The sequence below is a fragment of the Oryza sativa genome, chromosome 12 (genome assembly GCF_034140825.1).
Source record: "Oryza sativa Japonica Group chromosome 12, ASM3414082v1".
Classification (NCBI taxonomy): Eukaryota; Viridiplantae; Streptophyta; class Magnoliopsida; order Poales; family Poaceae; genus Oryza; species Oryza sativa.
In genome coordinates, this window is record NC_089046.1 from 17,113,440 (window position 1) to 17,128,164 (window position 14,725).

The 14,725-nt window shown below is 38.0% G+C and overlaps 1 pseudogene; it reads left to right on the forward strand.

The window, feature by feature from the left end:
* Positions 1 to 6,884: 6,884 nt before the first annotated feature.
* On the forward strand, positions 6,885 to 9,938 carry LOC136354567 (uncharacterized; annotated as a pseudogene).
* Positions 9,939 to 14,725: the final 4,787 nt, after the last annotated feature.

The window sequence follows — 14,725 nt, forward strand, 5'->3', positions numbered from 1 at the left end:
TCCTATCCCTACGGAGCGACATCAAACAAGCCGTCACATGCGACAAGGAGAGTTGCGACATGGCCCAAACCCGCGAGATGGCGTCTGCCCGAGAGGATATCCGACTGGCTGCAGCCGCGACGAGCGAAGGAGAAGTGCCCGCTACCAAGACTTCAAAAAGTGGAGAAAGCGAAGCCAAGACTAAAAAGATTCCCCTAGATCCCTCTGATTCTACTAAAACTGCTGTAATAGGCGCCGAGTTAGATTGTAAATAGGAAAGCGCGCTCATCACCTTTCTTCAGAACAATAAAGATATCTTTGCGTGGAAACCATCTGATATGCCCGGTATTCCTAGAGAGGTGATTGAGCACTCCTTACATGTCAAAGAAGATGCCAAGCCTATCAAACAACGACTCCGCCGATTCGCACAAGACAGAAAGGACGCGATCAAGGAGGAATTAACCAAGCTGTTAGCGGCAGGCTTCATTAAAGAGGTCCTTCATCCCGACTGGCTGGCAAACCCGGTTCTAGTACGGAAGAAAACGGGGCAATGGCGTATGTGTGTTGATTATACTGACCTCAACAAATCTTGCCCTAAAGATCCTTTTGGGTTGCCTCGCATTGACCAGGTAGTCGACTCGACCGCCGGCTGTGAGCTTCTCAGTTTTTTGGACTGCTACTCGGGGTATCATCAGATCCGACTGAAGGAATCCGACTGCTTGAAGACTTCATTCATCACACCCTTTGGAGCATATTGCTACGTCACCATGCCGTTCGGACTAAAAAATGCAGGAGCAACTTATCAACGTATGATCCAGAGATGCTTCTCAACACAGATTGGCCGCAACGTTGAAGCCTATGTGGATGATGTTGTCGTCAAGACCAAGCAAAAGGATGATTTGATCTTGGATCTAGAAGAAACCTTCGCGAGCATCCGCGCTTTCAGGATGAAATTAAACCCTGAAAAGTGCACCTTCGGAGTACCGTCAGGGAAGCTGCTTGGTTTTATGGTGTCTCATAGGGGCATCCAAGCCAACCCGGAGAAAGTTACTGCTATCCTCAACATGAAACCGCCAAGTACCCAGAAAGATGTTCAGAAGCTGACTGGATGCATGGCGGCGCTCAGCCGATTTGTTTCAAGACTTGGCGAGCGGGGGATGCCCTTCTTTAAGCTACTAAAGAAAACAGACGACTTCTAGTGGGGACCCGAAGCACAGAAGGCCATGTTTCTGCAAGTAGTGAAAGAATATTTCAGTTCAGTGCAATATTAGATCTATACATAGTGAAACATTATAAGTACACTAGTTGAAACATTTTTCCGTGGAACAAAAAATGAAACGAATTCCCTTAATAGAGGGTTTCCAAAATATACGGGTGATTTTGTTGCAAAAGAATATTTCGTTCACTGCAACATTAGATCTATACATAGTGAAACATTATGAGTACAATAGGTGAAACATTTTTGGTGGAACAAAAAATGAAACGAATTCTCTTAATAGAGGGTTTTCAAAATATATGTGGGTGATTTGTTGCAAAAGAATACTTTAATTCACTGCAACATTATATCTATACATAGTGAAACATTGTGAGTACACTAGGTAAAACATTTTTTGTGGAACAAAAAATGAAACGAATTCCCTTAATAGAGGGTTTCTAAAATATATAGGTGATTTGTTGCAACGGAGTATATGGTGGGGACACGTAGCAGATAGATAGGAACACATCGTGGGGCCAGGGCGCACCCGCGCTTCGTGGGGGAGGGGGAGCGACCGAGGCGTAGCATTTTCGATGTACTTACATTGTAGGTATGCAATCCTCCCTCTCTCCTTCCTATTTTGTAACTAACAATTTTTATTTAGGGTCGTTAATAATTTTAATATAAAAAACATTTTAAAGACAAAATAATATATATTATTATTGATCTATTAATCTCAAGCCGACAGGTTTGCCACTACTGATTGGTCCACGTGGAGCTATCAAATTGTCAGATAAATCTTTGGAATTTTGGACGGTAATTTTCTTGCAGCGTGGGAAACGGGTACTCTTGCCGTCTCGCGAATTCTGGATACATCTATGAGTGCTACGGGTGCATGCACGGGCTAGCATCTTAAAGCCCAATCATGGACTCATGCATGCTTAGGCCTTGCCGGCTGCTAATCACAGTATCACACGCCCAGGAGCAGGCAAACGAAGAAGAAAAAAAATAAAATAAAGAAGCACAAATAGTTTTGTGAAATTATTAGGGGTATGATATCACGTATATATTGAAGCTGTAAATTGAAGAATGCTCTTGAAAACAGAAATTTGAAAAATTAAATGACAGAAAAAGTCAGGGAGCGGTCGAGTATAGAAAAAGCGCTAGCCATGGCCGCCAGGCGCCAGTAGGGCGCCTAGTTCGCGTGTCTGCGCCAATAGAATAGTTAGCACACACTTTTCCCATTTTGTCATATATTAATCTTAGTCCGACTCCCAGCGCTCAGGCCCACCTATGCGCACCATGTCCGTACCGCTAATTACATAATTAGCAAAAAATACCATCATTAGCATTATTTTTCAGAAAACACATACACATAATTTAGTTAAAATTTTGAAAAATAGTTGAAAGTTTTAAATATGTAATGGACGGATTTCGAAATTTGAACAAAAATTTTAAAATTTGAGTTGAAATATTTGAATTTTGATTTATGAAAGTTTTCAATTTGAGATGAAAATTTTGAATTTTGAGTTGTAAGTTTAAATTTCGATATAAAAGTTTTTAGTTTTGAGGTGAAAATTTTGAACTGTGGGTTGAATGCTTTTCAAATTTGAGATGAAAGTGTTTAATTCCAATTGAAAGCTTTCAGTATTTGAGTTGAACGTTTTTAAAGTCGAGCTGAAAGTTGTCAAAACTTGACTTAAAAGTTTTCAAAATTCAAGTTGAAAGTTTTCAGAATTTTAGTAAAAAATAAAAAAAATGTTATCTGAAACATTTATCTTGATTGACCTGATTATAGGAACTAATTACGTATAAAAGTTAGGCTAATCTCGTTTTTTCTGAGTCTTGCTCAAATTCGCAGATTCGCTGCGTAAAAGGAAAGGAAAACGCGTCTATTGTATAGGCCGAAAAACGCCCGCCACTTAATTACCTCCTGACGTGTCTGTGCTAATTACTCCCTCCGTCTCATTATAAGTGAAGCAAGTTTCCATGCCCAACGTGTAACCGTCCATATTATTTAAAAAAATTATGAAAAAAATTGAAAAGTTAAGTCACTCATAAAGTACTATTTATATTTTATCATCTAATAACAATAAAAATATTTTAAATAAGACGGATAATTAAAGTTAGACAATTAAACCTACAACAACGCTTATTATGGGCGGAGGGAGTAGGATTCTTGTCGTTTCTTCTGCTCGTCTTTTTCCATGTGGCTGGATAGGAACATGATGGTGAGCTCGACTTATTCAAATCAAGAACCACGAATCTACCTAATGCGTGATTAATGACGAGAGGGACAGGAGTGGACGACGCTGGTCGGCTGGTGGCAACTTTCCTTTTTCTTTGGAACGCTGAAGGCACTAATGAATAATGATCTCGAGGTGAAACAAAGGAAGCTTCCTGGTCCAGTGAGAACACAGGGTCCTGAACAAAGGGAACAAAGGAGCGGATGCATGCGTTAAGAGCATGAACAATACCAGACTATTAGGCCATTCCCAACCCAACAAGCTGCCACCTAGGATAAAAAATAATATAACAAGTGAATAAATAAGAAAAGATGCATGAGACATGGTTTCTACACAACATTCAAAATATCATGTGAGATAAGTAGCACTAAATTTTAGTATAGAATAGTGGTGCTTGCATTGGAAGAGTAGTGTCTAGTACTAATTTCCTAATGATGTGGAGTTTATAGAAACTGTCTAGTGTCTTGGGTTGGGAATGGCCTAAGTCAGCTACAAGCATATGTGAAGGAGATAAAGAGAGGAGAGAGAAAAAAAATAGGCTATAGTATGAACTTCAAGACATAATATGCGTATGACATATGGGATTACTTATTAATGATGTAGTATATATTTATAGTTAAATATTGCATGAATTAACTATTGGACTAACTATAGATTAATTAGAGCTAACAGTTGACTATACCATTAAACTTGCTCTAATTGGACTGGAACTAGAATATATATATACACTTACTAGAAAAAGGGTGATATGAAAAAAAGTCCAATCATATTCAAATACTAAAAAAAATACCCTCATACCTTTGTGTTTGTAGGAGTGGGGTTTTCCTACTTAAATACTCTCTCCGTTTAAAAATGCAAGGCCTATAATTTTTCTACAGTCTTTAATGTAAAACCATTTAAAATTGTAATGCCTATATATTTTTTTCTACATTCTTCAGCTTAAAACTTTAAGGGGACTATTAAAAATCTACGACAAGTTTTTTTGGAACCTTTAAAATTTACTATAATATAGTATAGTTATAATATAATTTTACCATAACTATAATATAACTTATATAAAGTATTAAAAAATATATGCAACTTTTTATACTAAATTATATAGATGTTATAGTGAGTTATAATTTGTTTAACTATTTGTAATATCACGTTGTAACTATACTATAATTTAACTTATATGTAATATAGTACAAACCTTCCCGTAGCATCATAGGGTTGAAAATTTAAAAGCTAGGGAAGAAAACACAATTCCACAAGTTCTCTATGAAATCCAAACTTTAATTATTAGCGAAACATTACAAATGTTGGTTCTTTAAGCTATATCCCTTTCTTTACTTCATGCATTGTGGCACACGAGAAGTAATGGGATGGCTTAGCTACCTCTTTTTTTTTTTTCATACAGACTTTGTGTACTAGGTGACTCCCCATGCTTGGCTAGGTAATTACAAAGCAATTCTCAATATATTTTTTTCGATAATCAAGCTATGAGTAAAAAGGAAAAAAAATAAAACATCGGAGTTTATCATGAAAATACAAATGATATCCACGCTTTAATGTAAAACATATTGATAAGTATATATATTAAATATTATAAAGATGATAGATAGATTTGGTAAAATATTATGCGAATGATGTGAGAGGTGACGTTGTATATGCTTGCATGTTGATTTGTAGAATCTATACCTCTATATATCTATACTAATTGAGCACTTTCTACTAGCTCCCACGTTAACCAGAAAAATATAACCGTTAGATAAATAAGTGGTTTAATCAGGACCGTAGATTGTATGTTATGCTTTTACATTGTGTAGTGGTCGTGGGCTCTTTCAAAAAGCACATCTAATCTAATCTCCAGCCAAAGCGTCCGGGAGAGGCAGAACTAATCTCCAAGCGCACGTACGTATCACGAGAAGAAGAGATGGGAACGCAAGGAGAGGAATTCGCTGGAGGCAGCCACGAGCAGTACTTCTTCGCCAATGACGGGTGTCGCTCGAGCCATCAATTTAAGCTCCATTGACTCAGACCCTGACCAAAATTGATTTTTATCTGAACCAACATCAATCAGGACTCCTTCAGGTAAGGCGGTACGTATACGGTACACACAAATTCCATGCAGGGCGATGCATGAAAGTAGCAATTCTGATGTTAATGACTGCAGGCGCAGGTTGCAGATTGATCTCCGCAGAGGAGCCGCTGTATGCTGGGGGCGGTTGAATGCAAAGGAATTACGATGAGAAGTTTTTTTCAATCCGCTTACATATATGCTGATAAAACGTTAATAGCAATGGTATCACCAGGAACAGCGCAAGGTTGTAAATCAACTACAGGGCAAGGAGTACAAGGTGATATAAATAACCTGGCAAAATAGGCAAAAAATACCTGATGGTACTGTATTCCAAAATCAACGAAAAAAAGGTGCATGTATTGACGTTTGCTCCTGTTCGACCTCCACTAGCTCCTTTACACAATAAATTTCATCAATATTATAAATCCGCGATTCATTATTTTTGCACTTCACTATTTTGTAGATTTAATTAATATATGCAACGCATGCTTTTGTTAAAGAAATATTTTGTTCGCAAAAAAAAATAAAGAAATATTTTCTTATTCCACAGTGTCAAAACAATTATGAAATTTAATCTACTGTTTTCTAGAATAATATTTGAAAATTAGAATTAACACTTATACTGATTCGGCTCTCGAAGAAAACTCCCATGTTAACTAGAAATATAACCGTTGATTGGGTAAATCATATGATCGTAATGTATTGTGAATAGTATTGAAAATTCATATTAAATAAGAAATAACATTGCGAATACTATGGACACCTTATTATCTTTTAAGTTTTAATAATTCCATAATGCAGATTAATAAATATTGAGTGTATCCATCATAGATTTTATGTTTCATATTTTATTAAAATAATATTTTTAATTTCGAAATTAGTAATTACCAAGTATTATTTTATTCTAAGAAATTATTTTCTAAAATATAACTAACACATTCATCACATGATTAAAATTTTATTATTTATAATATGAATATTAATAGAGTATGCAACGCATGGGTTGGGAGAAAATGGACATTATGCCACTCTCAAGAGTGGGTTTCGCTGTAATGCCACTCCGCAAAGTTGCTTCGCTAAAATGCCATCGCCAAGGAGTGCCAACCCGCTGCTTCGCTGATTCTCCATCTTCGCCGGATTAACGCACAAAATCGGCTGTGTTGTGACCAATGTGCCCCTGGCTCAGAAATTAGGTTACTGAGGCAAGAGAAGGGGATCGAGATGCAGTCACTCCTCCCCTCTCATCGTTGGCTCTAGCTCATGGTGGCGCCCTAGATCGATCTCGTCGCCATCGCCATTCCACCCGCTGCCGCCTCCGCCGCCGCCGTAGTCCCCCTCCCCCCTTGCCTTCACCCCTTCTTGTTGACGCCGAGGGCAGCCTCCGGATGCCGTCGTCACCGACATGAGGTAGAAACACGGTGGAATCGATGGATTGTACCTGGCATGAGCTAGTCGTGGGGTAAGAATTTGCTTGCCTCCATGCTTTCATTTGTCAGCTTGATTTTTCATTTACTTTGATTGCCGACTGCTGCGAATCCGTTAGATATTGCTGTAACAATCGCTACTATTTTTTTTCTTCAGGCTCAAGGAGGAGCCTGCCCTTAGTTTAGCTGTGGTCGAACTCGAAATTGACCATGCTATTAAATCTGTTTATATTGTTGCGCCGGATGGGATAGTGGAGCCAGTTCCAGTTCAAGTTCCAGCTGGTGGTTTTGCCCCAGCTAGTTCCGATATCGATTGGGATAGCCTAGAGATTCTTGCTCGAAATGATGATGAAGGGAGACTATATCGTTGGGGAAGATAAATTCTACGAGCTATTGGGTTTGAGGGCTGAAGATGAGGTTGCAGATGAGGCTAGACAAGCTGCTGCTCGAGGTGGAGGTCCTGATGTTGCTGGTGCTGCTGCAGGTGGTGTTGGCGGTGCTGCAGCAGCTGCTGCTGCTCCTGGTGCTTCTCCTGTTGCTGATGAGGATGATATAACTGGGGCAGCAATTCCTGTCGATGATCAAGTACCAGGGGAGAGGGTCATGGCCTATGACCCCAATAATTCTTGCATGAAGGCTGGCACAGTGTACCCTAACATGAAGGAATTTAGATTGGCAATGAGACAGTTTGCTATAAATGCTGAGTTTGAGTTGAAGTTGGTGAAAACTGACCCTGAAAGATACATAGGTGGTTGCAAAGTTGAAGGTTGCCCTTGGCATATAGTGGGGCATAAACAACCTAACCAGAAGACAGTGATGGCATTTAATTTCAGTGATTTTTGTTTGATTTTGGCATAATGGTTGCAGAATTGATGGATTCTTGCATTTAATTTGTAGGTGACTGTGTTACAAGACTTGCATACATGCACTTCTAGCAGCAGAAGAAAGACTACCACACCAACAGCTAAATGGGTGGCAAGTAACGCAATTCCTATTCTTAAAAAGAATCCAGGTATGGGCCCTAAAGCCTTGTAGACCCAACTAATGGAAGATCACGAGTGCACAATTAACTATGACACTATATGTAGAGGTAGAGAAAAGGCTATGGTTGAGCTATATGGGACATGGGAAGAAAGTTTTCACATGCTTTATAGATGGAGGGCAGAGGTTCTAAGAACTTCACTAGGGAGTGTGATAGAGATAGACACTGTAGAGGTTGGTGGGAAAGTATTTTTTCATAGGTTTTTCTATGCTTTGAGGCCCTGCATAGACGGTTTCCTATAGGAATGTAGGCCATATATTAGTATAGATTCCGTTGCTTTGAATGGAAGATGGAATGGTCATTTGGCTGCTGCCACTTCTGTTGATGGGCATCACTGGATGTATCCTTTAGCTTTTGGGTCCATTAATGCTGAAACTTAGGATAATTGGGAGTGGTTCATGAGACAACTTCATAAGGCTATAGGAGATGTGAATCCATTAGCTATTTGTACTGATGCATGTAAAGGCTTAGAAAAGGTTGTACATACTGTGTTTGAGCATGCTGAGCAGAGGGAATGCTTCTGGCATTTGATGAAGAACTTTGTGAAGAGATTTGGTGGTGATGTGCACTCACACATATACCCAGCAGCAAGGGCATACAGGAAAGAGATTTGGCAAAGTCACACAAAAGAAGTTATTGAAGCTTGTAGTGATGTTCTTCCTTGGCTTGAAGCCTATCATCCATTGAAGTGGATGAGGAGTGGTTTCAATCCAGCAATAAAGTGTGACTATATTACTAACAATCTGGCGGAGAGTTTCAACAATTGGATCAAGGATTATAAGACATTGCCAATATGTGACCTTGCAGACAAGACAGAGTGTTGGTTATGGTATTGTGGAACAAGAGGAGAAGAATTGCAGAGAAGATGACTGGGAACATCTTGCCTGCTGTAACACAGAAGCTTAAGGCAAGAACTAGGGGTTTGGGTCACCTCTCAGTAGTGAAATCTGATAGCTTCTGTGCAGAGATTGTTGACAACAGCACCACCCATGAGAAACATGTTGTGAAGGCTTACAATCAGTACTGCTCATGTGAGGAGTGGCAGCACACTGGAAAGCCCTGTCAGCATGCATTGGCTTTGATAACCTCTCAACAAAATAGGGATGTCAACATTGAGGACTTTGTGAATCCCTATTTTTCAGTTGAGCTGTTCAGGAAGGCTTATAGGAGAATTATAGAGCCATTGGGTGACAAGTCTTACTGGCCACAGGTTGAATTGCCATGGGTGTTGGGTGCACCTTTGCCAAAGAAGACAAATGGAAGATACATAAAGCTTAGGATCAAAAGTTGCCTGGAGGGTGGTGGCAAGTCTAAAGCCAAAACTACTCCAACTGATAATGACTCAGGGAAGAGGGTGCTGGTAAGGGGCAAGAGAAGATGCAAGGGATGTGGGGAATTTGGTCATGTTCAAACAAGCTACAAGTGTTCCCTTAATGGAATCAAAAAAAGGCTAGTGTACTAATACCAATTTTTTTTGTCTGGAGTACAGTTTCATAACTGTAATGCATTATTTTGTATTGTAATTTGCTGGAAGAGGAAGCCAAGGAGGAACACTACAAAATATGGGAACACTTCTGACATTCCTAGTCCCAAAAGACCAACAGTGCAGACAATACTTGAAGAAAGTCTAGGAAGAATTACAAGAAGGTAATCATCTAAAATACATTCACATTACTTTAGATTTTGTCCTATTTCGGTCTATTCACTCATTTGTTCAAATACCATGGCTTACAGCCGGCTAGCATCATTGATGAAGGGAGGAGCTCAGAACATTCCAGCTTCTAATTCACAGCCAGCTGACATTCCATCTTCAAGCTCTCAGCCTGCTGACATTAGGGCTTCAAGCTCTCAACCTACTGCTGACATTGGGGCTTCAAGCTCTCAGCCTGCTGCTTCAAGCTCTCAGGCTACAAGCAATGCAGCACCAAGCTGGCAACCCAGAATGTCTCCTAGAAAGAAGCTCACACCAAAGAAGAAACTTAAAACCTGAACTTAGTTTTAGTCTGGTCGAATTAGCCTAAAAACTTCATCTATTAGGCCATTTTGCTCCATGAGGAGTCCAATGTAATATATTTGAACCTAAGTGCTATGTGTGAACCTAAATTGTGATGTGGACAAATGCTTATGCCATGTTTTGTATGAAACTATGGATGCTTGATTATGTGGTGCACTGCTGCACCGCTATTGTCTGAAATTATGGATGCCTTCACTATTGTCTGAAATTATGTATGCGTTTACTGAATTTATGTGCCATTGTCTGAAAATATGGATGCTTATGCTGAAATTATGGATGCTATTGTCTGGAATTATGTGTTGCAGGACTATTTCCTACAAAACAACTTCTTGCACTTGTGCTGAACTGATGTTTCATGGAGATCTGTCACCTGTGCATAAAACATGCCAAAATTACTCATCTCAAATGGAAATGCCCAAATTTTTGTAATTGCACAACAATCGAAAATAACATAATACCATTCCTGATATTTCAGCAAGCAAGCAGGACAATCAAAAGATGCCATTCATTAGTCTAAATAGATACATTGCAATGCTTACATTCCTTGTACTAATTCTAGGGAAGCCAGTTCACTTGAAAATCATCACAAGCACGCCAATAAAACAAAGAACTAGCAGGCCTATGTTGATCATCACTAAAACTTGAATCCAATTTATCAACTTATCCATCTTTCCATCATCAACCGACCTCAGCTTCATCTCTACAGGAGCAGCAACCATATGCTCCAATGCAACATCACTGGGAGCTTCATCAACTGCATGTAGACTCAATCCTTCAACCATCTTCTTGTAACATTCGATCCACTTGAAAAACTTGCAAGAATTTGGCACCTAGTAACAAATGCACATTAGTAACAAAGACCAAAAGACACCAAATGCAACAAATGGAATACTCACATCTTGTTCGTTTTCCTCACATTTGAAGAAAACCTTTCCACCATGCCTCATCGATCTGCACTCGACTCCTGCAGCGCCACACCTAGGGCAACGAACGAGAGGGAGGCCGGCCGCTAAATCCTACAGGCAGCCGAGCATGATATGAGCTACCTTGCGACATTCCCAAATCATCGCTTCCGGCGGCAAGTCTTCGCTGCATGATGACGACGGCTTCCGGCGGCTGCTCTCGGTGTCGGCCAAGCGCCCCTTGTTTCAAAGAGAGGAGGACGGGTTATTCACATTTAATTTGATGGTCAGAGGCGAATTGAAAGCTAAGCTGTGGTAATTAAGACCCCCGGGGGAAAATAGGGATGTCTCCTACGTTACCCATAATATGTAGAAGTATCGACGTAATTTCATAGAGTCATTCGATATGAATGCTACATGAAGAACATAAGCCAGATGATGGAACGCGGAGACCTAGGATGTAGAAGATCATAACATGAGCGATTCGGCAGATTTGGATTCCTTTCCTATATATCCACTTATGTGGTACTTCATCATACGATTCATATAAGATCTATCTGTCTAGAGATCATCATATACATCTAGAAAGCCGTATGCTTTGGAAGAAGCTTGTACAGTTTGGGAAGGGGTTTTTTGAGAGAAAAGAAGAATCTACTTCAACCGATATGCCCTTAGGCACGGCCATACATAACATAGAAATCACACGTGGAAGGGGTGGGCAATTAGCTAGAGCAGCAGGTGCTGTAGCGAAACTGATTGCAAAAGAAGGTAAATCGGCCACTTTAAGATTACCATCTGGGGAGGTCCGTTTGGTATCCCAAAATTGCTTGGCAACAGTCGGAGGGAGGGAGGAGGAGGGCATCGGCAACGCGGATTTACCGCCGCCGCCGCAGAATGGTCACCGCCACCGCCGCCTGCAGCCCTCTCAATCCCCTTCTCTTGTCTCAGTGACCTAATTTCTGAGCCAGGGGCACATTGGTCACAACACAGCCGATTTTGTGCGTTAATCCGGCGAAGATGGAGAATCAGCGAAGCAGCGGGTTGGCACTCCTTGGCGATGGCATTTTAGCGAAGCAACTTTGTGGAGTGGCATTACAGCGAAACCCACTCTTGAGAGTGGCATAATGTCCATTTTCTCATGGGTTGGCATACTAATTGGTATGGAGGCCTTATTCAAATAAATCTAAATTCACTAACTCCTTGCCTTTGTTTTATATTATCACCATGCATGTGTAAATTGTGCTACTATTTTATTTCGGGGTTTTTACAGCTGAAAGTAACTTCGATAAATACTATGGAACATATTATCTTTTTTCAGGTATGCTATCGAGACTTCTTAGTTAATTTGTTTATGCTTTGCACAAGTCAAACATAGATTTATCACACAAGATTTCAGGTAAGTTCAACTATTAGATAATATAACAGTTGCTTCAACAAAAAACATTTTACTGAATCTATATATAATTTTTAAGGGTGATCTATATCTACAGTGTTTGAGAAATAGATTATATTTATTATAACGTGCTTTATATTTCTTATTCATTCCTCCCCTTTTATAACCGTGATATTCTTTTTGATGATATTGATACTATATTTACATACATCCATGAGTAAAGATCATGTAATACAAAGGATAATAATGCTGACGATGCTCATTGACCGAGATATTTCACACTTTCAGTTTAAGATTTCCATATTTCTAATATAGGTGAAAAATAATATGTTATAAATTAAATAGCCCGTGTGAATGCACAGGACCGGCACAAAATACAGCTGTATGCTTATTAATTCCAATTTTGGAATTACATCATGGCGAGTTGTAAAAAGTTGAAAAAAATGAAATTATGAAAAAAAATATATATTTGAGACTGTAAACTAAGATGGATATCTATATAATTTTGAATGAAATAAGAGAAACTTATTATGGATTCTGTTATAATAATTGAGACAGCATGCAGTACACCAGTTCATTGAGTTTTTTTGAATTGAATTCATGAAAATAATTACCAATTTGGATATCTATGATTGAGCCTGCAAACTAAGGTACCTTGGTATATTAGCTCTAAAATTATGATTCTCATAAATTTTGAATTACAAATTATGAAATTATATCATATTTATTTTCCTGTGCTAACTATGCACTTTGAGGTAGTATGCATGTTAATCAAATTGCTCCAACCATGCTTTAATAATAACCCGTGCAACGCACGGGTTGACGACTAGTCTATCTATCTATTATATACTAAAAGTCCATTAATCTTCCTACAAACGCTCTTAAGCCACCAGTTGGCGCTCTAATAAATTAGAGAAATCAAAGAAATTCTGAGAAAAAAGAAAAGCATCTATCCGTTGATTTTAAAATAGTGGGTCCACTATTAGAAACCGTCAGATTAACTATATTGATCTTAAAACGTACAATTCCACACCATCCGTAGGTACGTACGTACGTACGGTTCCATCTCCCTCCCTCCTTTTTCTTTTCATATATATATAATCGAGATAACAGTTAATATAGTTAAATTTTATATAATCATAACTTATATGATTATATTATGATATATCTCTTCCAAAATAAAGTTTACACCACTATATTTTTACCCATTAAATAAAGGTATACGTGAACCCTTTATGTGGAGCATTATTTTCAAATAATACACTATTTAAATAAAGTTTATAAAGTTTATATCGTTACATTCTGTACGCATTAAACTAACAAAGAAATATATTAACTAATTTATACTTAAACGTGCTATTTTAGACTTTTTAATAAAGGCCGGATTAATTTTACGAGTCTTTACAATTATTTGTACCATAAATTATATATCTATTTTTATTTTTCAAATAAATATATAATTTTAATATCTATATTAGATTTATTGCGTTCTAGACCTACATCCATCTTGAGTGCTCCACTAAATAAAAGAAAATATTAAAATTTGTCATTGAAAATCAAAATATGCTAGCTTATTTTTTAATGAAACTGTTAAACCCATTAAAAGTACATTATTAGACATCTAATGACTTTCTACCAACTTAATTAATTTCTTCATAAAAAAACTTTATTAATTCCTCACAACATACACCTGGGGGCTATTTACATATACGAATTGATCTTGATGCTTTTGTAAATAAATGATATTTTAAATTTAAAAGATAAATAAACGATCTTAAAATGATCATAGCATCTAAATCATACATATGATTGCTCCTAGCACTCCTAAACACTTCTAAGTCGCTATGTGGCATTCTATTAATTACAAAAACACTCATATAATCGACCATCGGTTTCCACTTAAACCGATGGACCCAATTTTTATACCATCATATCTATCTTTTCGGAAAAAACAAATTCTATCAGAATCTCTGTCTGGCTCACTGCATAACATGCATGTGTGCGCTCCTATACCTTTTAAACCGGTAGAACCATTGTTTCTAACAAGTGTTTATTCATGGTACATGACATTTTAAAAATATTACTGTGCAATGATATTTCGACGTTATTGTATTCCTGCTAGGTTGCGTGGAGCCTCTCATTCACTCTACATGAAATGTTCATAGGTAGATCGCCTCTCAAAATATATCAATCATATTAGGCTATATAAACCCGTGCATTTTTTGTGTAGATTAATGTCCCACCCAATTCATCCTTTAACATATTATGATAATATATTATACAATTAAAAAAATAAAAACACCTTAATTTTTATTTTACACTTACTTTTACTTTCGTTGACATGTTTTCTAAAGAAAATAAATCTACCTTTTTTTTAAAATGATGAAGAATATTATAAATAATTACTTATAGATACTACTTATATTTGATATAATATAAATCTAATAGGTTAGAATATTATTAAAGAA